This window comes from Rhinopithecus roxellana, chromosome 5, assembly GCF_007565055.1.
Source record: "Rhinopithecus roxellana isolate Shanxi Qingling chromosome 5, ASM756505v1, whole genome shotgun sequence".
NCBI classification, from domain to species: Eukaryota; Metazoa; Chordata; class Mammalia; order Primates; family Cercopithecidae; genus Rhinopithecus; species Rhinopithecus roxellana.
In genome coordinates this window covers 149250830-149275437 of record NC_044553.1, presented here as the reverse complement: position 1 = coordinate 149275437, position 24608 = coordinate 149250830, and the positions used below count along the sequence as shown (strand labels likewise).

At 43.9% G+C, this 24608-nt stretch overlaps 1 protein-coding gene and 1 pseudogene across 1 annotated transcript in view; one reads left to right on the top strand and one right to left on the bottom strand.

The window, feature by feature from the left end:
- The window catches only part of TTC7B (tetratricopeptide repeat domain 7B), a 275587-nt gene that overhangs the window by 37588 nt on the left and 213391 nt on the right, over positions 1-24608 (top strand).
- LOC104670549 lies at positions 8872-18238 on the bottom strand (annotated as a pseudogene).

Sequence of the window (24608 nt, the reverse complement as noted above, 5' to 3'; positions counted from 1 at the left end):
CTTTTGTATTTTTAGTAGAGATGGTGTTTTACCATGTTGGCCAGGCTGGTCTCGAACCCCTGACCTCAGTTGATCCACCTGCCTTGGCCTCCCAAAGTGCTGGGATTACAGGTGTAAGCCACTACGCCTGGCCTAGCAGGAGAATCTTTAGGGGAAGATCACATGAAGATCAGAGGCCTGGAGTGTGGCTTAGGGAAGGGAAAGTTGTTGCTGATGTTGGAGGATGGCGAGTACCTAGAAGTCAGCAGCAGCTGGAGAAGCTACCCACATCATCCCTTCTGCCCAGCCCAGCCAGATGCTTGGCAGGCAGATGGAGTGAGCAGGTGTGTTCTGTTCACAGAGGGGGTGGAGGGGGCAGTGCAAATCCAAGTCAGCCTCGACAACTCCATCCCACAGGGCTTTCTGAGGGCAGGACCTAAGCTCCTGCCTTAGGCATATGCAGAGGGGTAAACGGTGTATGCAGCGCTGACCGCCCAAGCCATGCTGCAAATCCATTTTCTAGTTTCTGCCACGATCTGTGCATTAGGGCCTTTTCAGTTGTAGATGAAAGAAAACCCAGCTTAAACTGACTTCAGTGGCAGCTGGCTTCAGGGCTCAAATACATGGATTCTTCCTCTCTGTTTCCCCTCCCCTCTTGTCGCTTTCCATCTCAGACTGCAGGTGAGCGGAGCAGCTCCAGACTCTCATTCTTCTGGGTGTGACCCACAGACATCTCGGCCAGGTTCTTGTGTCTTATTCCGCCCCAACTGGATCACATTCTCACCCTTGATCCAGTTACCATGGTGAAAAGGGGCTGGTCCCATTGGGAGATAAGAGGAAGGGCAGTATCCAGTGTCCATGACAAATGTCCACAGCAGTGGCTCCTCTGAATAGAAGCCTTTCATCAAATATGCCCAGGGCTCTTTATTTTTTTCTTTGAGGTAGCATCTACAGGGAAGAAGAGAAGGGAAAATTGGGGAGCAGCCAGGTGACTGCTCTGTGAGAGGGTCACTGTGGACTAGAGATGACCTTGGGAGCAGACCGCGTGAAGCCGATCAACACTGAAGGAATGGGGCTTTTTGGGGGAAGAGCAGCCTCCAGGGGTGTAGGAGCAGGCCTTACCTGTGTAGAGGGCTCTTGGAGGAAGAAACTCGGTTTTGGCCTCAGGGACAGTGCCAGAGCCAGGGCATTGGAAACTGCGTGAAGTTCATCATTAGTCCCATTTACGGAAGCCGATTTCTAACCTCACAGCTGCCAGAGAGCTCAGCTGCACTGAGAGGCAGGGCTTCCCTGTGCCTGAGCATTTATTGAGCGCTGATGGAGAGCCTGGCATGGTGCGCGGTGATTTACCTGCGTGATTGTGCTTATCCTGAGAACAATCCTGGACCCTAGGATTATCGTTCCCTGCAGAGGGGTTAAGAGGCTGCTTTTCAGAGTTGAGATGGGATTCAAAGCTAGGCCTGTGGACTCCAACATCCATACTCTTTCCACTTTACTGAGCTGCCTGTCAGTGGGAGCGTAATCACTCATTGTGAGTGAGGATATGGTTGATGCGATTTTGGTGTGAGATAACCTGCTCAGCCTTGATTGTGTTCTGTGATTTGTGAGTGATTTAAGTCTGGCTTTTCTTATCTGCAAAACAGAGCTAATAATGCTCTCACAAGAGTACTGAGAAGACTAAATAAGACAAAATGGGAAGATGCTTTGAATTTATAAATCCAAGGTCAGTGGACGGGGATTTGAATAGTCAGATCTCATGGACAGCTGAGGCTGGGAGCAGCAGGTGGCTGTGATGGCCTTGCCCCTCCTGTCCCTGAAGGCCCTGGCCACCACGCTCCTTCGCTGAGCCAGCCAGCAATGCTTCTAGCTGTCCCTGTATTGATCTCGTTTCATCCCCCACAATTTTATTTTATTGTTCTTTTAAAAAATTTATTATTTATTTACTTTCTTGAAACAGGGTCTTGCGTCGTTGCCCGTCTGTTGTGATCTCGGCTCACCGCAACCTCTGCCTTCCAGGCTCTAGCAATCCTCTCACCTCAGCTGGGACTGCAGGCATGCACCATCCTGCCTAGTTAATTTTTGGTGTTTTTTCTAGAGATGAGGTTTTTCCATGTTGCCTAGGCTGATCCCGAACTCCTGAACTCAAGCTATCCTCCTGCCTTGGCCTCCCAAAGTGCTGGGATTACAGGCATGAGCCACTGCACCCGGCCTTATTGTTCTCAATATAGACAAAATACATGTGTTTTATATAAAATTCAGAAATGCAGACTAATCAAAAAAACATAAAGATATCCATTACCCCATCTATTCAAGGCAGTTGCTGTTAACACTATAGTTCATTTCCTTCCAGATCTTCTCTACACCTCCTATATGTGTGAATTTTTTTTTATAAAAGTGGGATTATACCACATATACTGCTTTGTGAACTGCTTTTTCTACTTCACTATAGATCGTAAACACTTTCCATGACAGTAGATACATTTCTGCAACATTTAAGCAGCTGTATAACATTTCATAGTATGGATGAAGTATAATCTATTTAAGTAAAGCCTCTATTTTTGCACATGTAGGTTGTTTTCAGCTTTTCACTGTTATACACGAGGCTGTGATGAGTACCTTGTCAGCCTGGTCTTTGTGCCTGTTCTTTTTTTTTTTTTGAGACAGAGTCTCGCTCTGTCACCCAGGCTGGAGTGCAGTGGCCGGATCTCAGCTCACTGCAAGCTCCGCCTCCCGGGTTTATGCCATTCTCCTGCCTCAGCCTCCGGAGTAGCTGGGACTACAGGCGCCGCCACCTCGCCCGGCTAGTTTTTTGTATTTTTTTAGTAGAGACGGGGTTTCACCGTGTTAGCCAGGATGGTCTTGATCTCCTGACCTTGTGATCCGCCCGTCTCGGCCTCCCAAAGGTGCCTGTTCTTAATGATTTCCCTAGGAGAGGTTTCCAGAAGTGGAGTTTCTGGGTCAAAGAGAGGTATTTCCGGGCTGCCCTGCAGAACGGGGTACCTGTGTCCTTTCCTACCTGCAGTGTGAGGAGCCAGCCTCCTCTCATGCCAGCCAACACTGAATGCAATTCCTTTGATTTAAAAATGATCGTTTACTCTTTAGCTGTGTATTGAGTGTAGGCTGTTTGGAAAATAAAAAAAGAAATATATACTTAATATTTATTTAAAAATATTTATAAATAAAATCAGGTACCATACTATTACTTGAGCTGGTTAACCACTGTTACACACACACACATACACACACACACATTATATATAGTATATTTAATATTTTTATATACTATTGGGATTATGCTTTATATACTATTTTATATTCTTTTTTCACTCTGTGTGTGTGTATGTATGTACAATTATTTTTCCACATCATTAAATATTTTTGAAAACATAGTTTTTTTTTTTTTTTTTGAGGTGGAGTCTCGCTCTGTCGCCCAGGCTGGAGTGCAGTGGCGCGATCTCGGCTCACTGCAAGCTCCGAGTTCACGCCATTCTCCTGCCTCAGCCTCCCGAGTAGTTGGGACTACAGGCGCCCGCCACCGCGCCCGGCTAATTTTTTGTATTTTTAGTAGAGACAGGGTTTCACCATGGTCTCGATCTCCTGACCTTGTGATCCGCCCGCCTCGGCCTCCCAAAGTGCTGGGATTACAGGCGTGAGCCACCGCGCCCGGCCGAAAACATAGTTTTTAAAGGCTGCACAGTGGTGTGCCTTATGGATTTTTTTCTTTTTTTGAGACGGGGTCTTGCTTTGTCGCCCAGGTTGGAGTGCAGTGGCGCAATCTTGGCTCATTGCAACCTCCATCCCCCACACTGGGCTCAAGAGATCCTCCTGTCTCAGCCCCCACAAGTAGCTGAGACTACAGGCATGCACCATCACACCTGGCTAATTTTTTTATTTTTTGTAGAGATGGGATTTTGACACGTTGCCCAGGCTGGTCTCGAACTCCTGGGCTCAGGTGAGCCTCCCACCTTGACCTCCCAAAGTGCTGGGATTACAGACGTGAGCTGCGATGCTGGGCCTATGAATATTTTTGAAACAGCTGCCCATGAAACATCTAGGTCATTTCAGTTTTCATATTATAAATACACTCTATAGCTTTTTTCCCCCAATTTATTTTATTTGGTAAAACACGTATAACAAAATTTCCCATCTTCATCATTTTTAAGTGCACAGTTCAGTGGGATTAAATGTATTCTTCACATTGCTGGGCAACTGTCACCACCATGCATCTCCAGAACTCTTTCCCTTTTAAAAACTCATGAAACAATAACCCCCCATTCCCCTCCCACCCTCAGTTGCTGGCAGACACCATTCTACTTTCTGTCTGCCTGATTTTGCCTACGCTAGGTACCTCATATAAGTGGAGTCATGTGGTATTTGCCTTTTTGTGATTGGCCTACATTTCACTTAACATAATGTTCTCAAGGTTCATCCATGTTGTAACATGTGTCAGAATTTTCTTTCATCTACAGGCAAAGTAATACTCTATTGTGTGCACATATCACGTTTTGACTCAATTTGTGGCCTAACACATGGTCTGTCCTGGAAAATGTCCCATGCATACTTGAGAAGAAAATTGGGTAGAGTGACTGTTTATGTCTCTTAGGTCTAGTTGGTTTATTGTGTTAAGTCCTCTATGTCCTTACTTCTGTCTGGTTTTTTTTTTTTGTTGGTGTGTTTTGTTTTGTTTTTTGAGATGGAGTTTCACTCTTGTTGCCCAGTCTGGAGTGCAATGGCACGATCTCGGCTCACCGCAACCTCTGCCTCCTGGGTTCAAGTGATTCTTCTGCCTCAGCCTCCTGAGTAGCTGGGATTACAGGCATGCGCCACCTCGCCCAGATAATTTTGTATTTTTACTAGAGACGGGGTTTCTCCCTGTTGGTCAGGCTGGTCTTGAACTCCTGACCTCAGGTGATCTGCCCGCCTTGGCCTCCTAAAGTGCTAGGATTACAGGTGTGAGCCACCATGCCTGGCCTAGTTGTTCTATTCATTCTTAAGAGAGGATTATTGAAGTTTCCAACTACTATTATAGAATTCTCTGTTTCTCCCTTCAATTCAATATATGATGTTTTTCCTTCATATATTTTGATGGTCTGTAATTACGTGTGTAAATGTTTATAATTGTTATATCTTCTTACTGTATTGACTCTTTATTAATACATAACATCCTTCTTTGTCTCTTTGTTTATTTTTAGAGATGGGGTCTCATTCTGTCACCCAGGCTGGAGTGCAGTGGTGCTATCATAGCTCACTGTAACTTTGAATTCCTGGGCTCAAGAGATCTCCTGCTTCAGCCTGCCAAGTAGCTAGAATTACAGATATGTACTATCATAACCCTGCTAATTTTTTTATTTTTTATAGAGATAGGGTCTCACTATGTTGCCCAGGATGGTCTCAAACTCCTAGCATCAAATGACTTTCCTGCCTCAGCCTCCTGGGTAGCTGAGATTACAGGAGTATGCCACCACACCCAACACCTTTTTTGATTTAAAGTCTGTTTTGTTGGATCTTAGTATAGCCGTCCCTGCTCTTTTGGTTACTATTTGCATGAATATCTTTTTGTTTGTTTGTTTTGCGACAGAGTCTCGCCCTGTCACCCAGGCTGCAGAACAGTGGTGTGATTACAGCTCACTGCAGCCTCAGCCTCCTGAGTTCAAGTGATCCTCTTGCCTCAGCCTCCCAAGTAGCTGGGACTAAAGGCTCATGCCACCATGTCTGGCTAATTTTTAAATTTTATTTTGTAGAGACAAAGTCTTGCTGTGTTGCTCAGGCTGGTCTTGAATTCCTGGGCTTAAGCAATCCTCCCACCTCGGCCTCCCTGAAATGTGAGCCACTTTGTCCAGTCAGAATATCTTTTTCCATTCTTTCACTTTCAATATATTTGTGTCTGTGGATCTAGAGTCTCTTGTAAACAGCATATAGTTGGATCTTTTTTTTTTTTTTTTGAGATGGAGCCTCGCTCTGTTGCCCAGGCTGGAGTGCAGTGGTGCGATCTCGGCTCACTGCAACCTCCGCCCCTCCAGGTTTAAGCAGTTCTCTGCCTCAGCCTCTGGAGTAGCTGGGATTACAGACGCGTGCCACCACGCCCAGCTAATTTTTTTGTATTTTTAGTAGAGATGGGGTTTCACCATCTTGGCCAGGCTGGTTTTGAACTCCTGACCTCGTGATCCACCTGCCTCGGCCTCCCAAAGTGCTGGGATTACAGGTGTGAGCCACCGTGCCCGGCCGGATTATTTTTTTTAATGCATTCTGTCAATCTCCATCTTTTGATTGGCCCGGTCGAAATGTCTGTTTCCATTCTTTCACTATCAGTGTATTTGTGTCTGTGGATCTAGAGTCTCTTGTAAACAGCATATAGTTGGATCATGTTTTTTTAATGCATTCTGTCAATCTCCATCTTTTGATTGGCCCGGTTGAAGTATCTGTTTCCATTCTTTCACTATGAATGTATTTGTGTCTGTGGATTCTAGAGTCTCTTGTAGACATCATATAGTTGGATCATGTTTTTTTAATGCATTCTGTCAATGTCCATCTTTTGACTGGAGAGTTTAATCCATTTCCATTTAAAGTAGGTACTGATGAAGGACTTATTTCTGTAATTTGCTATGTTTTCTACATGCCTTATAGCTTTTTTTGTCTCTTGCTTTCTGCATTATTGTCTTTTTTTGTTAGTTGATTTTTTTTTTGTAGTGAAATGTTTAAATTTCTTTCTCATTTCCTTTTGTGTATATTTGCTAGCTATTTTCTTTGTGGTTACCATGAAGATTCCATTTAATATCCTAAAGTTTAACACTCTAACTTAAAAGTATACCAGCTTGACTAACATACAAAAACTCCATTCCTGTAAAGCTCTATCCCCACCCCTTTCCATTACTGATGTCGCAAAATTATATCTTTATACATCGTATGCCCCAAAACATAAAGCTAATAGTTCTTTTAAGTGCATTGTCTCTTAAATTACATAGGAAACAAAACGTGGAATTACAAACGAAAGTTATAATAATAGTAGTTTTTGAGTAATAATTTAAAAATTATATTAGTCTCTTAAGTCATGTGGTTAATAAAAAGTGGAGCTACAAACCATTGTTACAATAATACTGGTTTTATAATTGCTAATGTATTCCCTTGTATTGAGATCCTTAGTTCTTTATATAGCTTAGAGTTATTGCTTAGTGTCCTTTCATTTCACCTTGCACGGCTTGTGGGAACATTTCTTGCAGGGCAGTTCTAGTGGTAAAAAAAACTCCTCAGCTTTTGTTTACTTGGGAATGTTTTAATTTCTCTCTCAGTTTGGAAGGATAGCTTTGGCAGATACGGGATTCTTGGTTGATATGGTTTGCTCTGTGTCCCCATCCAGATCTCATTTTGAATTGTAATACCCATATGTTGAGTGAGGGATTTGTGATCTCCACGTATTAAGGGAGGGAGGTGATTGGTTCATGGGTGCAGTTTTCCCCATGCTGTTCTCCTCATGGTGAATGAGTTCTCATGTGATCTGATGGTTTTGTAAGTGTTTGGAAGTTCCTCCTTCACTTTCTCTCTCTCCCCCACTGCCTTGTAAAGAAGGTGGCTGCATCCCCTTCCACCATGATTGTAAGTCTCCCGAGGCCTCCCCAGCAATGTGGAACTGTGAGCCAATTAATCCTCTTTCCTTTAGAAATTACCCAGGCTCAAGGAGGTTCTTTATAGCAGTGTGGAAATGGACTAATACATTGGTGAAGAGTCTGTTTCTTTCAGCACTTTGAATATATCAGCCTATTGCAATCTGGCCTCCTATGTTTCTGATGAGAAATCTGATAATTTTATTGAGGGTCCCTTGTATGTGACAAGTTGCTTCTTGTTGCTTTTAAGATTCTTTCTTTGTCCTTCAAAAGTTTGATTATAATGTGCCTTGGTATGGGTCTTTCTCAGTTCATTTTATTTGGAGTTTGTTGAGCTTCTGGGATGTTTATATTCTGGAGCTGAAAAAGTACGATAAATGGTAATTGTACTTTTCACTTAATATCTTTCACCAAATTTCAAAAGTTTTCAGTCATTATTTCTTCAAATATTCTCTCTGCTCCTTTCCCTTTCCCTTTTTCTTCTATAATTCCCACTTCTATAATTTCCTTCTATAGTTCTCTTGATGGTGTTCCACATGTTTCTCAGGCTCTGTTCACTTTTCTTCAATCTTTTTTTCTGTTTGTTCTTCAGTGTCTTAGTCATTTTTGTGTTGCTGTCATGTAACACTAGAAACTGGGTAGCTTATAAAGAAAAGAATTTATTTCTCACATTCCTGGAGGCTAGGAAGTCCAATATGAAGGTTCTAGCATCTGGCAAGGGTCTTCTTGCCTTATCATCCCATGGTGGAAGGTGAGAGGGTGAGAGAAAGAAGGAAAAAGGGGCTGGACTTCCTCTTTTATAATGAATCCACTCCCAAGATAATGGCATTAATCACTCACTCTGTCTTCATGGTATGGTCACCACTCATCAGGCCCTACCTCCCAACACTGTTGCAATAGGGATTAAGTCTTCAATACACCCTTTTTATGGGACACATTCAAACCATAGCACTTATTCTTGATAATTTCTATTGTCCTGTCTTCAAGTTTACTGCCTGCTCAAGTTTGCCCTTGAAGCCCTCTAGTGAATTTTTTATCTCACTTATCGTACTTTTTCAGCTCTAGAATTTCACTTCTGTTTTTTATTGAGACACGGTCTTGCTCTGTCACCCAGGCTTGAATGCTGTGGCACTATCACAGCTCACTGTAAGCTTGAGCTCCTGGGCTCAAGCGACGCTCCTGCCTTAGCCTCCCAAAGTGCTGCAGTTACAGGTGTGAGCTACTGCACCCAGCCCAGAATTTCTTTTGTTTTTTTGGTATATAAACTATTTATTAACAGACAAGACCTACAGACTTATTTCTTCTTGGACTCACCCACAGAGTGGCTACGGTGGCAGGTGGTCTTGGTGTGCTGACTTTGGACATGAAGGCCCCAGAAGTGGCGCAGCCCTCTGTGGGCTCGAATTTTCTTCAGTCGCTCCAGGTCTTCATGAAGCTTGTTGTCCAGACCATTGGCTGGGACCTGGCTATATTTTCCATCCTTTACACCCTTCTGCCTGTTCAAGAACCAGTTTGGGATCTTGTACTGGCGTGGATTCTGCATAATGGTGATCACGCATTCCACCTCATCCTCAGTGAGTTCTCCCGCCCTCTTGGTGTGGTCAAGTGTCTGCTTTCCTCGACACCACATGAGCATATCTTCGGCCCACACCCTTAATGGCAGTGATGGCAAAGCCTGTTTTCCACCGCCCATCAATGTTGGTGTTCAGTACTTGCGAAATATGCTGGAACTTTTCAGGGATCTCTAGAGACAGGGCGACAGCACAAGCAGCGGCACACAGGCCTCCTGTCCAGAATTTCTTATTTTTTTTTTTTTTTTTTTAGGTTTTCTGTCTCCTTTTTGACATTTCAATTTTGTTCATACATCATTTTCTTGACTTTCACCACATCTTCCTTCAGTCCCTTGAGCATCTTTAAAATGGTTGTTTCTTTGTCTGGTAGATCTGCCATCAGGTCTTTTTCAAGGACAGTTTCAGTTGATATATACTTTTCTTCTGAATGGGCTGCTCTTTCCATTTTTGTGTGTGTGCCTTGTGATTTTTTTGTTGTTATTGAAAAATAGACATTTGAATCTAATAATGTGGTAACTCTGGAAATTGGATTCTCTCTGTTCCTCAGGGTTTGCTGTTTTTATTTAAAAAAAAAAAAAAAAAAAAGGTGTTGTAGGCTGTCTTTGTGCCAAGGATCAGCCTGGGGTATATATTTGAGGTCTTCTTAGGTCTTCTCTGAGTCTGTGCCTTTCCATGGGCGTGCATGGTCAACCATCTAGTTTTCCCCATGTATGTAGTTGCCTTTAAATGCTCTAGTCTCAAATGTCTGGCTCTCAAAAAGGAAAAAGAGAAAAATGAGGCTGGGGGGAAGGGCACTGGCCCTTTAAATCCTCTGGATGGCACTTCTGTTGGTGTATGTGGGGTGGCTTGCAATAATGAAGGGAGGTGCAGCAACAATGGCTGCTGCCTCTTGTCTGCACCCCTGTGATCAGAAGCAACAGTCAGTGATCAGAATACAGATACCCAATATTTGGAGGAGAGGGTGCTCTTTGCCCACCCTAGCTCCTGCAGGCTTCATATTTGCTTCTCTAGGAATGTGTTCACAGATTCTACTATGCTAAGAGCTGAAATTAACTGCAATTTGCCATCAAGATTTCCCCTGGAAATTACAAGCCTTCAAGAGACCCCGGAGTTCCAAAATAGTTATATTGAACAGATTGTGCCAGTACAATAGTTGTCTATGGGGGAAGATAGATTCCTGGTGCTTCATAGTCCACCATCTTCCCGGAATTCTGTTTATAGCTTTTTAAGTAACAGACTTATTGATATATAACTTATATACCATACAATTCAACCCTTTAAAGTATACAATTCAGTGGTTTTTAGTATATTCAGAGTTGTGCAACCATCACCGCAATCAATTTCAGAAAATTTTTATTACTCCAAAAAAGAAACCTTTACCCATTAACAGTCACTTCCCATTTCCTGAATCCCACCCCAACTCTATAGCCCTAGTCAGCTACTAGTCTGTACCCTGTCTCTATAGATTTGCCTGGTCTAGACATTTTTTATAAATGAAATCATGCATTTTACTTTTTGTATCTGGCTTCTTTCATTTAGCGTAATGTTTTAAAGGTTCTTATATGTTGCTGCATGTGTCATTCCTTTTTGTGGCTGAATATTACATTGTATGGATATACCATTTTGCATATTTTGTTAATTCATTCATCAGTTGGTGGACAGCAGGTTGTTTCTATTATTTGACTATTATTAATAATGCTGCTGTGAACATTTATGTGCAAGTTTTTTGGTGAGCATAATCCCATCCAAAACATTTTGGGTTTTCATTTATCTTGGATATATACTTAGGGGTGGGATTATTGGATTACGTGGTAACTCTGAGTGTAAGTTTTTGAGGAACTGCAAGCTGTTTGCCAGAGCAGCTCCACCTGCATGAAGGTTCTAATTTCTTCACATCCTCATCAACACTTGTTGTTATCTGTCTTTTTGATTATAGCCATCCTAGAGTGTATGAAATGGTATCTCATTATGGTTTTTATTTGCATTTCCCTAATGATAAGTGGTATTAAGCAATTTTTCATGTGCTTATTGGCCATTTGTATATCTTCTCTGGAGAAATACCTATTCAGATTCTTTGCCCATTTTTAATTGGGTTATTTGTCTTTCTATTATCGAGTTGTAGTAGTTCTTTATATATCCTAAATACAATTTCTTTTACAGATACATGGTTTGTAAATATTTTCTTCAATTTTGTGGGTTGTCTTTCACTCTGATGTCCTTTGAAATGCAAACATTTTTCATTTTGATTAAATCCAGTTCACTTTTCCTTTTATTATTTTTGTCCTTTTGGTTTTGTATCTAAGAAACCACTGCCTAATCAAGTTTATGAAGATTTACTCTTGTGGTTTCTTCTATGTGTTTTATAGTTCTTACTCTTAAATTTAGGTGTCTGATCCATTTTGAGTTAATTTTTGTATATTTTTGTGAGGTCAGCATCCACCTTCATTCTTTTTGTATGTGGATCTTCAGTTGTTTCAGCACCATTTGTTGAAAATACTGTTCTTTCTCCATTGAATTGTCTTGGCATCCTTGTTGAAAATTAGTTGAGCATATATGTAAGTGTTTATTTCTGGACTCTCTGTTCTATTCCACTGGTCTGTATGTCTGTCCTTATGCCAATACCACACTGTCTTTATTATTGTAGCTTTGTAGTACATTTTGAGTTTGGGGAGTATGAGTTTTCTAACTTTGTTCTTCTTTTTCAAGATTGTTTTGGCTTACATTTCCATATAAATTTTAGGGTCAGGTTGTAAATTAGTGTAAGAAATAATACTTGATAGGGATTGTGTTGAATCTGTAGATTGATTTGGGAAGGTATTGCTATCTTAACCTGGTAGTATTGCTATCAGGTCTTCCAATCCATGAACATGGGATGTCTTCTTTAATTTCTTTCAAAAATGTTTTGTAGATTTTTTGGCATTCAAGTCTTACATTCCTTTTGTTAAATTTATTCTCAGTGTTCTTTTTTATGTTATTATAAGTGAAACTATTTTTTAAATTTCACTTTCAGATTGCTCATTACTAAGGTATAGAAATATAGCTCATTTTTGTTTATCAATCTTGTATCCTTTAACATTGCTGAACTCATTGTTTTTGTGGATTCTTTAGGGTTTTTCAAACATATAAGATCATGGCATTTGCAAATAAAGGTAATTTTACATTTTCCTTTCCACTCTGGATAACTTTGTTGCTTTACATTGCCTAATTGTGCTGACTAGTATCTCCAGTACAATGTTGATTAGAAATGACCAGAGTAGACATCCTTATTTTAGGGGGAAAGCATTTAGTTTTTCACCATTAAGATGTTAGCAGTGGGCCGGGCGCGGTGGCTCACGCCTGTGATCCCAGCACTTTGGGAGGCCGAGGCAAGAGGATCACAAGGTCAGGAGATCAAGACCAGCCTGAGTAACATGGGGAAACCCTTCTCTACTAAAAAAAAAAATACAAAAAAATTAGCTGGGCGTGGTGGCAGGCATCTGTAGTCCCGGCTACTCGGGGGGCTGAGGCAGGAGAATGGCGTGAACCTGGGAGGCGGAGCTTGTAGTGAACCGAGATCACGCCACTGCACTCCGGCCTGGGCGACAGAGCAAGACTCCGCCTCCAAAAAAAAGCCTCCAAAAAAAAAAAAAAGATGTTAGCAGTGGCATTTTCATAGATAGCCTTTATTAACTTGAATAAGCTCTTTTCTATTTTTAGTTTGTTGAGTGTTTTTATCATTATAGGGTGTTAGACACTGTCTAATTTTTTTATTGCATTGTTCATGTAGCTTTGTGCTTTATTTTTTAAATATGGTGTTTTACATTGAATGATTTTCATATATTAAACCAATCTTGCATTCCTGAATTAAATCCCATTTGGTCATGGTATATGATTTTTTAATACGTTGCTAGGTTCCAAGTGCTAATATTTTGTAAGGGATTTTAATATCTGTATTCATAATAGTTGGTGTTATTCTTGTGATGCCTTTGGTTTTGGTGTCAATGTTACACTGGTGTCATAGAATGAGTTGTGAAGTGTTCCCTCCTTTTCTGCTTTTTGGAGGAGTTCCTGAAGAATTGGTGGTAGTTCTTCAAGTATTTGGTACAGTTCACCAAGGAAGCCATCTGAGCCTGGGCTTTGCTTTGTAGAAGTTGTTTGATTGCTAATTCAATCTCTAGTTACCCTGTTGTTTTAATTGATTTTAATAGACTTTACTTGCTCTCTCTGTTCTTTTGTATGGTATGTTTTCACTGGAGCCCTTAGCCTCTTGATCATGGCAAACAACCCTGATCCAAAAGTAGTTATCTTTAGTTATTTCCCAGTTTCAGAGGTGATGGCTTTGAGGAGTAGTCTCTATTCTGTTCTATAGCAATACTTTGAATAAGAGCCCATCTCATGTTATAGAGCACACCCGATACATGTCATAGTCAAGGGAAGCAACACTTCCTATATTTGTGATTGATTGACAAAATCAGCCTGGTGGATAAGTCCTATTTTTTCTGCCAGGAAACTGCCAGACCCTGCCAAGTTTTAAGCAGGAGGAATGACTTAATTAAGTTTTTAAGCAAGAAAGATCTTTCTGGCACAGAGTGGAGAATAGATTAGAAGGAATTAAAGATTCTAGCAAAGGAGACTGGTTAAGGGGGTTAGTTGGCTTTGGGCCCTTTCTCTGTTCCACATTTCAGTGGGCTGAATTCTGCAGGCTGTTTCCCAGGTGCCCAAGTCAGTGGTTTCTGCCTGGGTTTGGTCAAGAAGAGGCACTGGTGGGAAACTGGAAGAGAGAGATAAGCCAGGGTATTTCTCTCTGCCTCAGGCAGCACCTTTACCACCAATGACGTCTCTTCAGTTGTCCTAGCTCCTGTCAGATGAAACCTTTCTCCGTAGTTTTAGTGGCCATTAGGGAGCCTCCTCTGGGTTTTGGCTCTTTGGCCCCAGCTTCTGAGCTCTTAAGACTCTACCTCCTCCCCATGTTCTTTCCAGTCCTAGGGATGTTAGTACTTCCTGCTATTTCAGAATTCTGGGGTACAAAACCATCCTGTTTGGCCTCTTATCTCTTTCATCTCCTATGCAGACAATTCCATACATTCAATTCCCTTTATTTGGAAGAACTAGAGTGTTTTCATTATCCTAACTGGATTCTGACAGATATCAGAAGTATTGCAAAAGCCTAGATTCCAAGTACAAAGGCCTGAGCCATGGCAGGGGCAGGCGAGTCAGAATCCAGAGTCATTTGAAAGAGAAGCAGTAGACCAGAGAGATAGGCTGTGTGTGTTGGGAGTTGGTATGGGAAGGTGGTTGAGGGAGGAATCCAGATGACAGTGAAATTTTTAGCTTAGCTCACTGGGCAGGTAATGATGTTGTTAAACCAAGTGAAAACTGCAGGAGTGTAATTGCCCATTGCATTCTTCCTGCCCACTGCTCAGACAAAACCAACTCACTAAGGCCACAGCATTGCAATAAAGAGTTTAATTGACAGGAGGCTGGCTGTGCCACACGGGTGATGGAGTTATGAATCAAATCAATCTCGAAAATTCGGGGCTAGAGTTTTTCAAGGATAGTTTGGCAGGCATGGGAATGGGTGCTGCTGATTGGTTGGGGATACAATCATAGGGGTGTGAAAAATGGTCTTCATGTGCTGAGCCCGCTTCTGGGTGGGGCCACAAAGCATAACCCTGTGGTGGATCTGGTGGGGCTGTTAGTTGTCAGAAATGCCAAAACCTGAAGAGATACCTCAAAAGGCCAATCTTAGGTTCTACAGTAGTGATGTTATCTGCAGGAGTAACTGGGGAAGTTGCAAATCTTGTGACCTCTGGAACAATGGCTGGTAATCACTTATGCCTTAGCAGAATTCAGGCTCCTCTCATCCTCCTAACCTGGTGGTCTTTCACTAGCTTGACAGAGGCAGTTGAGTTTTGGGGAAGTGCTATTATCTTTTAAACTATAAACTAAATATCTCCCAAAGTTAGCTTAACCTCAGCCCAGGTATACCACAGTTTGGGGGCTAATGGCAAGATAGGGGTTGGTTAGATCAGATCCCTTTCACTGTCATAACTTAGATCTCTTTCACTGTCATAATTTTCTCACTGTTACAATTTTTGCAAAGGCAATTTCAGGAGACAGAGCCCATTTTCCTTGGAGGGTCTAGAGGGAAGATACTGGGTTGGCTGAACATGGTGAAATCTCTTTGTCCACAAGAGGGTGCTATCCTGGGGAAACATTGGAATTCTTGGCTAGTGGTCAGCATGAAGGTTTCCAGGCTATTGGTTTGTTGGTCAGGATTCAGGAATAGGTCTGCGTATAGGGGCAGGACTTGGTTAAAACCCAGGAGTGGCTGAAGCTCATTTGGAGGGCATGGCTAGAGGCTGGGCCCTGCAAAGCCCCAGCAAGTAACAGGACAGCTTGCCTCCCAGGGCTCTGGGCTAGTGAAGGGGTGGAGGGATGCCGATGACACAGAGCTTTAGCCTGGGGTTTACAGTGCCTGAAATACATGAGCATTTGGACATTTGTGCTGGATTTACATTCTTAGTTAAGGTAACGTTAAAATGTAGTGAAGAGTGTAAATAGTGGCCTGAGTGTCAGGACAAGCCCGTGTGAGGTTTAAATGTACCATGGACAAACTCATATTGATATTCAGGAGCTAGTTATCTCAAAAAAAGAGTTATTCTCTCCCTTATTGCTTGAAGCTCGAGTTCAAGTCCTGCTAACCCTAGCAGGTCTAGGTATGGTGTGCACCTCTCCAGACTGTGGAGGATATGTCCTAGTCTTGGCAGGCTGGCTGCATGTCCTGCTGTATCCCACCCATCCTCTGCTCCAGGCTGCCTGCCTCCTTGCCCACCTGCCCTCACCCCTGCCAGGCCAACCCCCCACCTCTGTTTATCTTCTCCATCCATCTGGGAGTCATCTCTTCCCTGTGCTGAGTCCGCCCTTGGTGACAGGGCGGACTTGCATACAGACCTCTCCAGCCCCGTTTGTCCACACCAATCTCTCCATCCTCTGATTCCACCTCTATTTATAGCTAGTACCATCTAATTTGGCATTCAGATTTTGTTTAATTATTTCACATCTGCCATTTGCCTCTCTCAAACTGTATAATTTATTAATTCATTAAATCAGCAAATATGTGAGTGCTTATTCTGGGTTGGGTGTTGAGGCTGTGTCATATTTAAGCTGCCTGCTTTATCTCCCTGCATTTGTGCCAGGGACAACAATGCCTGCTGCCCAGGGGTGCCTGTGACAGGGCCATTCTTTAACATTTTGCCCTGGCATCCAGGGGCACACTATTTAAGATAAACTCTAGCTGAATAACACACAAGGTGCCTAAGCAAAAGGGCAACCTTCTCAGTGTATTCTGAGATCCACCACATTTCAGGTGAAAATAAGTTTTGGTTTGGGCCTGATATAAAAACAAATACTCGTGTGTCTAACGCCTCTTCTGCCTGCACTCACCGACGGGCTGGTTCATCTCAATTTGTCAACTTTCAAGCTGTTTGGCTCTCAAGGGACTGCCTCCCACTGCTCATTTCCTCTGATAGCAGGTGACCCTCTGGGTCTCCTTAATGCAGTTTTCGCCTCTGCAATGTGTGGTGGTGGCCGCTGTAGTTTTTATCCTTAGGGTTTGGGTGCTTACTTCTAGGATCTCCTTGGGGCCTAGACTGCTACAAACCTAGTGAGGTTGTAAGACATCACCTAGTCCAGACTCGTGTTTTATATTTTCAAACTCCAAGTACAGTTCTTGTTCCACCACCACCCATCCCTTGGCTTCCATCGTTTCCAAACCATGTCTGGTGTTCATTTTCTTCTCCCAAATGTTCGTGATGCTTTGGGAATGTAAAAAGCATCCATATTTGGAAAGCTCAGAACTCTCTCGGGGGCGGGAGCAGAGCACAGATTGTTCTGTGGAGGAGAGAGTCACGTGCGGCTCAGAGCGTGGCTCTCCGGAGTGGGTCAGAGTGGGACAGAAGAGCAGGAAGGAACCTGGGGCCGGCCTGGCTGGGCCTCCCCTGAACCAGGCAGAGGCAGGCAGCTGCCCTCCAGGGCCCACCTCAGACTCTCAAGACAGAGGAACGGTTTGTTGAATGCCTACTGTGTGCCAGGTTCTGGAATTGTAAAATATAGTAAATTATTAGTAATGATTACAGCATTCCTTCTAGACACTGTTCTAAGCACTTGTCCTTTAGCTCCCTTTATCCTCACAACAACCCTAGAGCTAGAGACAGGAATAGTGCCCCCATTGGAGAGGTAGAGTGAGGGGTGCCTGCTTCCTGGACTGGGGCTGGCAGGTCGTTTGGGGAGGGGCTCCCAGGAAAACATTCCGCCAAGTCCGGACTGAAGGAGGACACGTCTATTCTGGTGTGCTGGGAGGTGCCTTAGTTTGCGTTTAGCCACCTGTGAACGAGTCTTGGGACCTCTTAAAGCTATTTAACTCTGGGCCACATCAACTAGGACTCGCTGCCAGCTGCTGCCCAAGGTCGTCCCCCAGCGCCTCGGCAGCCGCCGCAAGGGGTCGCGGGAGCCGCGTCGTAGCAGAGCTTCGCGCCACGGCCGCGCATGCGCAAAACTGCTCCGGGCGTCCTCGGCCGGGTCGGCCTTGGAGCCCCGCCCCGCCCCGCCCCTCGCCCCGCCCCGCCCCTCGCCCCGCCCCCTCGCCTCGCGCTCGCGACCCGCCCCGCCCACTGCTCGCCCCGCCCTCGCCCCGCCCCGCGCTCTTGCCCCGTCTCACCCCGCCCCTCCTTGCGCGCTCGTCCGCCCCTCCCCGCCCCGCCCCGCCCCGCCCGGCGGTCCTGGAGCCCCTACCCTGCGTCCTGCGCTGGTGCAGCCTCAGGAAGGCAGGACGGGTTCCTGCCGCTACCCCCGGGACAGTGGTCCCCCAGGGCCGGCTGACCATCTGCAGCCCCTGAACTTGGGGTGATTCTGCGATTCAACTCGAGTTCAGGGATGGAGAAGAAAGGCAAACTTGCCAACGCTCTTGATTAACCTCGCATTAGTGAGCCTCCTTAGGGACTCACCAAGCCGAGCTCTCTGGGAGGCATTCACACTCACGTGCCCTGGCTGTTCCCAGGCAGCAGCTGAGCCTTCACCGATGTGCCCCTTTATTGTTTCCTGGGACCACATCTATAGAGACTCTTGTAGACGCTGACAGCATTTAATACGTTAAACATTCAATGCGTGGATATTTACAAAGAGAAAGGATGTAAAGGTGTGTTTCCTGCTTTAGCAGGAATTGAAGTACGTCCTATTTTTCATGAACCGCAAATTGCTGGTCATAAGGACTGTGGAAGCCCAAGGAGGATTTTCCTGGAGTGTTTCTGGATAGATTCATGTCTTAAAGTGAGATCTAATCCCAGCCTTTATGAATTGGATATTTGCTAATGACCATGATCTTCTAGGTGTCATCCTAGAGCCGTAGGACAGACAAGTGACCACTGACATTGCCTTTTCCCTGGCAGAAAAAGTCTCCAGTCTATTGGGAGCTGTGTGGCAACTGGTGTGGACTTACTTACACCTGCTGTGGTAGTAGTAAGCTCATTGGATCAGGATTTGCCCATGTGGCCTTGGGCAAATCATCTCTGAGCTTGAATCTCCTCATTTGCAAAGAGAGGACAGGAGAGAAGATAGAGCTCGATCTTTTTTCCTTGAGAATCTGCTTTTCTTTTCTTTCCTTCCTTCCTTCCTTCCTTCCTTCCTTCCTTCCTTCCTTCCTTCCTTCCTTCCTTCCTTCCTTCCTTCCTTCTTCTTTCTTTCTTTCTTTCTTTCTTTCTCTCTTTTTCTTTCTCCCTTCCTCCTTTCCTCCCCTCCCTCCCTCCCTCCCTCCTTCCTTCCTTCCTTCCTTCCTTCCTTCCTTCCTTCCTTCCTTCCTTCCTTCCTTCCTTCCTTCCTTCCTTGTTTCTTTCTTTCGACAGGGTCCTGCTCTATCACCCAGGCTGGAGTGCAGTAGTGCGATCATAGCTCCCTGCAGCCCCAGACTCCTGGGCTCAAGTGATATTCCCACCTTGTCTTCCCAAAGTGTTGGGAATACAGGTGTGAGCCACTGCACTAGGATTGCTTTTCATTTTTGGAAACTTTGAGATCACTTCGGGTGCAGTGAAAAAAAGTAGTTTTATAGAAAAGTCCATGAGTGGAGGGAACGCGGTGGTTCAGGGGAGCTTTCCGGGGTGCTTGCTTTTGCCTATGTAGGAAACCTAGAAATGTGGGAGTAGGGGCTGTGAGGGGGCGCTGTGGAGCCATGGCTGGTGGAGATCCACCATGCTAAGCCTTCTGCTAGCTGTTTGTCTCTGACTCCATGATCTCTTCAGCCTCTTCCCATTCTGGATTCTCTCATGGTGGACGACTGGATGGGTATATTGCATGTGGCCGCTCATCTCAGGTTGCTGGTCAAAGCTTCCTGTTTATATTTAGACCGTGTAAGAAGAGTAAGAACCCTTTTATTGCCACTGACCCATATTCATATTTAATGTTGCTTGTGTTAGTCGGCTCCTCATTGGTTCTCTTTTTGGAAGCAAGCAGAGACTCAGAGAGTCCAGAGGAAGCTCACAGGGCTGGAGCTTTAGTTCAGGTTGACTGAGGTGCTTGTTGTTAATTCTTCCGTGACACCATGTCTGCCTCAGTCACTGCATTTTTAACATGCTTTTGAAAACATCTTTCTTGGCCAGACGCGGTGGCTCACGCCTGTAATCCCAGCACTTTGGGAGGCCGAGGTGGGCAGATCACCTGAGGTCAGGAGTTTGAGACCAGCCTGGCTAACATGGTGAAACCTCGTTTCTACTAAAAATACAAAAAATTAGCTGGGTGTGGTGGCGTGCGCCTGTAATCCCAGTTACTCGGGAGGCTGAGGCAGGAGAATCACTTGAACCCGGGAGGCGGAGGTTGCAGTGAGCCGAGATCGTGCCATTGCACTCTAGCCTGGAGAAGACCAAAACTCCATCTCAAAAAAAAAAAAAAGAAAGAAAGAAAGAAAAGAAGACATCCTTGTCTTCCACTAGAGGTGAAATTTCAAGGACAAAGAAATTTCTTTTTTTTTTTTTTTTTTGAGACGGAGTCTCGCTCTGTCGCCCAGGCTGGAGTGCAGTGGCCGGATCTCAGCTCACTGCAAGCTCCGCCTCCCGGGTTTAAGCCATTCTCCTGCCTCAGCCTCCGGAGTAGCTGGGACTACAGGCACCGCCACCACGCCCAGCTAGTTTTTTTTTTTTTTTTTTTTTTTTGTATTTTTTAGTAGAGACGGGGTTTCACCGTGTTAGCCAGGATGGTCTCGATCTCCTGACCTCGAGATCCGCCCGTCTCGGCCTCCCAAAGTGCTGGGATTACAGGCTTGAGCCACCGCGCCCGGCCGGACAAAGAAATTTCTTAAGGGCAGAGTCCTGTTCTGTGAAGCCCACCGCTAGCCCAAAATCCTGCCTGCACTTGGTGCCTAGCGAGAATTTGCGGAATGGAGCAAGCGCAGGACTCCTGTTCACTGGCTGCTCTCCCTCCTTGTTATAGTTGGGGACCTCAGAGGCTACACTTACTCATCACTGGTGTGATGAGTCCCGTCTTCTTAGGAAGAAAACTAGAACCGAGACCAAAATTACAAAGCATCACGTGTTCGTAAGGTTGTGGGTCTGTGCCAAAATGTGCACTGTGTTTGGTTTTGAACAGTGGGAATATGAATAGTTGTGATTGTCTTCTTGATGCTTTCCTGCATTTTTCAGCTACCCCTCAACAAAAATTGAGGAGGATTATCATTGTCCCAGGAAAGGTTGTCCCTTTATTGGTGTATAAATGATCAATATGATATATGATTATATATTAAATAACAGCTTGACTGAGATATTATTCACACACCATAAAATTCACCCATTAAAAGTGTACACCTCTGTGGTTTTAGTATATTCACATAGAATATCATATTGATTGGAGTACTTATCGAGTATGTACTGTATGCCAGGCACTGGGGCAAGCCTTCTAATAGTCAGTTGAAACAAGTGCTGTTTTGTTCATTTGCTTGATGAGGAACAGAGGCTCTGTGATGTTAAGTAGCTTGCTGCAAATCACCGAAGTGGTCAATGGAGAAGCAAAGGTTTGAATCCAGGTCTGTCAGAAGCCCAGACATTTTCTTTTTTCTCTTTTTTTTTTAAGTGATAGGGTCTTGCTCTTTTGCCCAGGCTGGAGTGCAGTGGCATGATCATGGCTCACTGTAATCTTGAACTCCTGGGCTCAAGTGGTGCTCTCCTCTCAGCCTCTTGAGTAGCTGGGACTACAAGTGTGCACTACCATGCACAGCTAATTAAAAAAAAAAATTATTATTTTTTTTTAAAGAGGGGTTCTCACTATGTTACACAGGCTGGTCTCAAACTCCTGGCCCCAAGTAATCCTTCAGCCTTGGCCTCCCAAAGCACTAGGACTGCAGGTATGAGCCACTGTGCCCAGCTCTGCATTTTCACTCTTAATATTTGACCCAGCAGTTCAGCAGTTAAATAGCAGAGGTGATTTTTAGAAGGAAGATGAAAAATAATATAACAAGACAGGTTACCACGTGGTCCACCCTAGGTGTATGTCTAATTCCATCCCTAGGTATATATCTAAGAGAACTGGAAATGTGTGCCTGCGCAAGAGCCAGTGCCTGCATGCTCATAGCAGCATTTTCAAACATCCCCCAAGTGGAGACAACCCAATTGTTCATCAACTGATAAATAAATAAAAAGTGGTCTATCCATACAATGGAATATTATTTGACAACGAAAAGGAATGAAGTTTTTGAGTTAGATAGAGGTCATGGCTGTGTAATATTGTGAATGTGCTAAATGCTACTGAAGTAATCATTTTAAAATGATTAATTTTATGTTATGTGAATTTCACCTCAGTTGAAAAAAAAAGAATGAAGTTCTGATATGTTATAATAGCTGTGAATCTTGAAAACATTATACTAAGTCAAAGAAGCCACATACAAAAGATCACATACTGTATGATTCCATTTATATGAACCATCCAGAAGCGACAAATATATAGAGACAGAAAGCAGATTAGCGGTTCCCAGGGGCTGAGAGAAGGGTGGAATAGGGAGGAACTGCTGATAGAGATGGGGCTTTTCAGGGGGTGATGAAAATGTTCTGGAATTAGCTGGAGGCGACTATGTGAATATACTAAAACCATAGAGGTGTACACTTTTAATGGGTGAATTTTATGGTGTGTGAATAATATCTCAATCAAGCTATTATTTAATATATACAAAAGTAATATAATAAACAAATAAAATTCCTCTACTTGGAGACTTTCCAGCCTACTGTTACCTAAATCTAATAGTGAGGTAATAAATAATAATAATCAGAAATTCCTGTTTTCTGAGTATCTGCTATGTGCCAGGCACTGTTCTAAGCATGTAGCATTTTTGCATGTAAAGTCAGCTGTGGATTAGAAAGCAAGGAGTCTGGCTTCAGATCCCACATGGTCACTCCCCTGTACTGCTTTACATATGAAGACATACATGAAGGAGATGAGAGTGGGAGGTAGAGGCTGAGCATGAGAACTCAGGAGTTAGGCTGTCTGGGTTGGAATCCTAGCTCTGCCACTTACCAGTTGTATACTCTTGGGTGAGTTACTTGACAGATTAGAGCCCTAGTTTCCTTATCTCCAATGTGGAGATGATAGTAAATCCGCCCTCGTAGGGTTCTCACATAGGATTCCCTCATAGCGTTTATAGATGAATTATTGCAGACTCTGAGAACAGTATCTGGCACGTAACTAGCACCCAATACATGTTATCTTTATTACTATTATTGCTGAAAGAGCATAAATTCAAGTTGCAAACTCTCATTTAGTGAGCATTTCAGGTTGAGCTAGCATCTCATTTGCTCACAGAATTGTGGAGCCGGAAGGGACATTGAAAGACCATCTGCTCTCTCAAGGGAATGTCTAATCCAAGGCTGGCTTCCTCTTCATTTATAAGGGAGGTGTGTGTGTGTGTGTGTACCTGTGTGCACACCTCCTAAGAAGGATATGCTGTCTCTGGCAGGAAAACAGCAATTCAGGAAAGCACCCAGAAGGGACCAACTGTGACTCCCAGCCAAGAGACCTCCAAAAATCATAGATGCTCTGGATTGACAGGGACCTCACAGGGGATCCAGGCCAGCGTCCCTGTCCCTCTGCTTCCCCCCAGCATTTGATGGTTTTCATTGGTATCTTCTCTCCTCTACACCCCCACACAGGGCCTTGTCCTCCTGTTGAGCTAAGGCTTTCTGACACCTGTGGGAGCCCAGCCTTTCTAGAGGCAAGAACACAAGACCAGCCATCGGGGCTGCCCTTGCCAAGGCTTTGCTTTGTGTCTCTTGAATCTCTTTTCCTGAGTTTCTTTTCAGCCTTGGAAATTGAGACCCTTGGACATTGTCTTGTCTCCTTTGAAGGCTATACCACGGGGCTGGGTTATCAGAAACTTGCTGCTATAATAAAGGCTTTCTGGTACTTTCAGTTATAAACACCCCTGTGGGTCATGTTATGGCAAAGCATCAGGGTGTACCTGTCCCAGTCCTGGCTTCCAGAGAAGTGGTTAAGATAAATGAGGAAGCAGTGCCTAGAGTTGTAGTACATAGTTCATGTCATTATATTTTGTAGTCTTTTCTTGCATTACATAACTTTACAAGGAATTAATTTCCTGTCCATTTCAATGCAGTTCAAAAAAATCAAAATATTTGTTTTGGCTGTGAGTCTCTTAGAGTTGTACAGCTCAAGGCAGTAACTCTATAGTTCAACCCTTCATGACACAGATAAGGAACAGGAGGCCCAGCGATCCGGGGAATTGCCTAGGGTGATGCAGCTCTTGGTAGGAAAGAAAATCAGTACCCTAAAGTTCTAGACTTTGATTTCTTGCCTTTTCAATTTGAAACTCATTTTTATTGTCATTGCTGTTATTGAACACGAAATAGGCTGCTGTCAACAGCTCAGTGAGACAGGAGATTGTGAGCAGCACTTTGTAGTCAGATAGACCAGGGGTCGGAACCTGGTTTTATCATTTACTAACTTTGGAGCCCTTAATTCAGTCTTATCTGTAAGGTGGTGTTAACACCTTCCTCTCAGGGTGGCTGTGGGAATTAGAAATAGTGTCTGTCATATCCCAGGCCTAGTGCTGGGTGCTGAGTAGGGCTTTGATAAATCAACCTTTATTATTATTGAAACTGAAGTCTTACATGCCCGGACAAGGCTCCTAGCTGAGGGATCTCCAATTTAGACAGACATGAAAGAATTTGGGGTGCTAACCCCTCAGTAATCACTGGATTTTCAGACAATGAGATGTGTAGCTCTCTCCACGTCCTCAGCCAAACTTCCAGAGAATCTAAAGGCCTTGGGGAGAGAAAATAGCTCCCTGTCAGAGGTATTGAGCCTGAATCTTTCTTTTTTTAAATTAAATTTTTTGTAGAGATGGGGTCTCAATATGTTATGTAGGCTGGTCTCGAACTCCTGAGCTCAAGCAGTGCTCCCACCTTGGCCTCCCAAAGTGCTAAGATTACAGGCATAA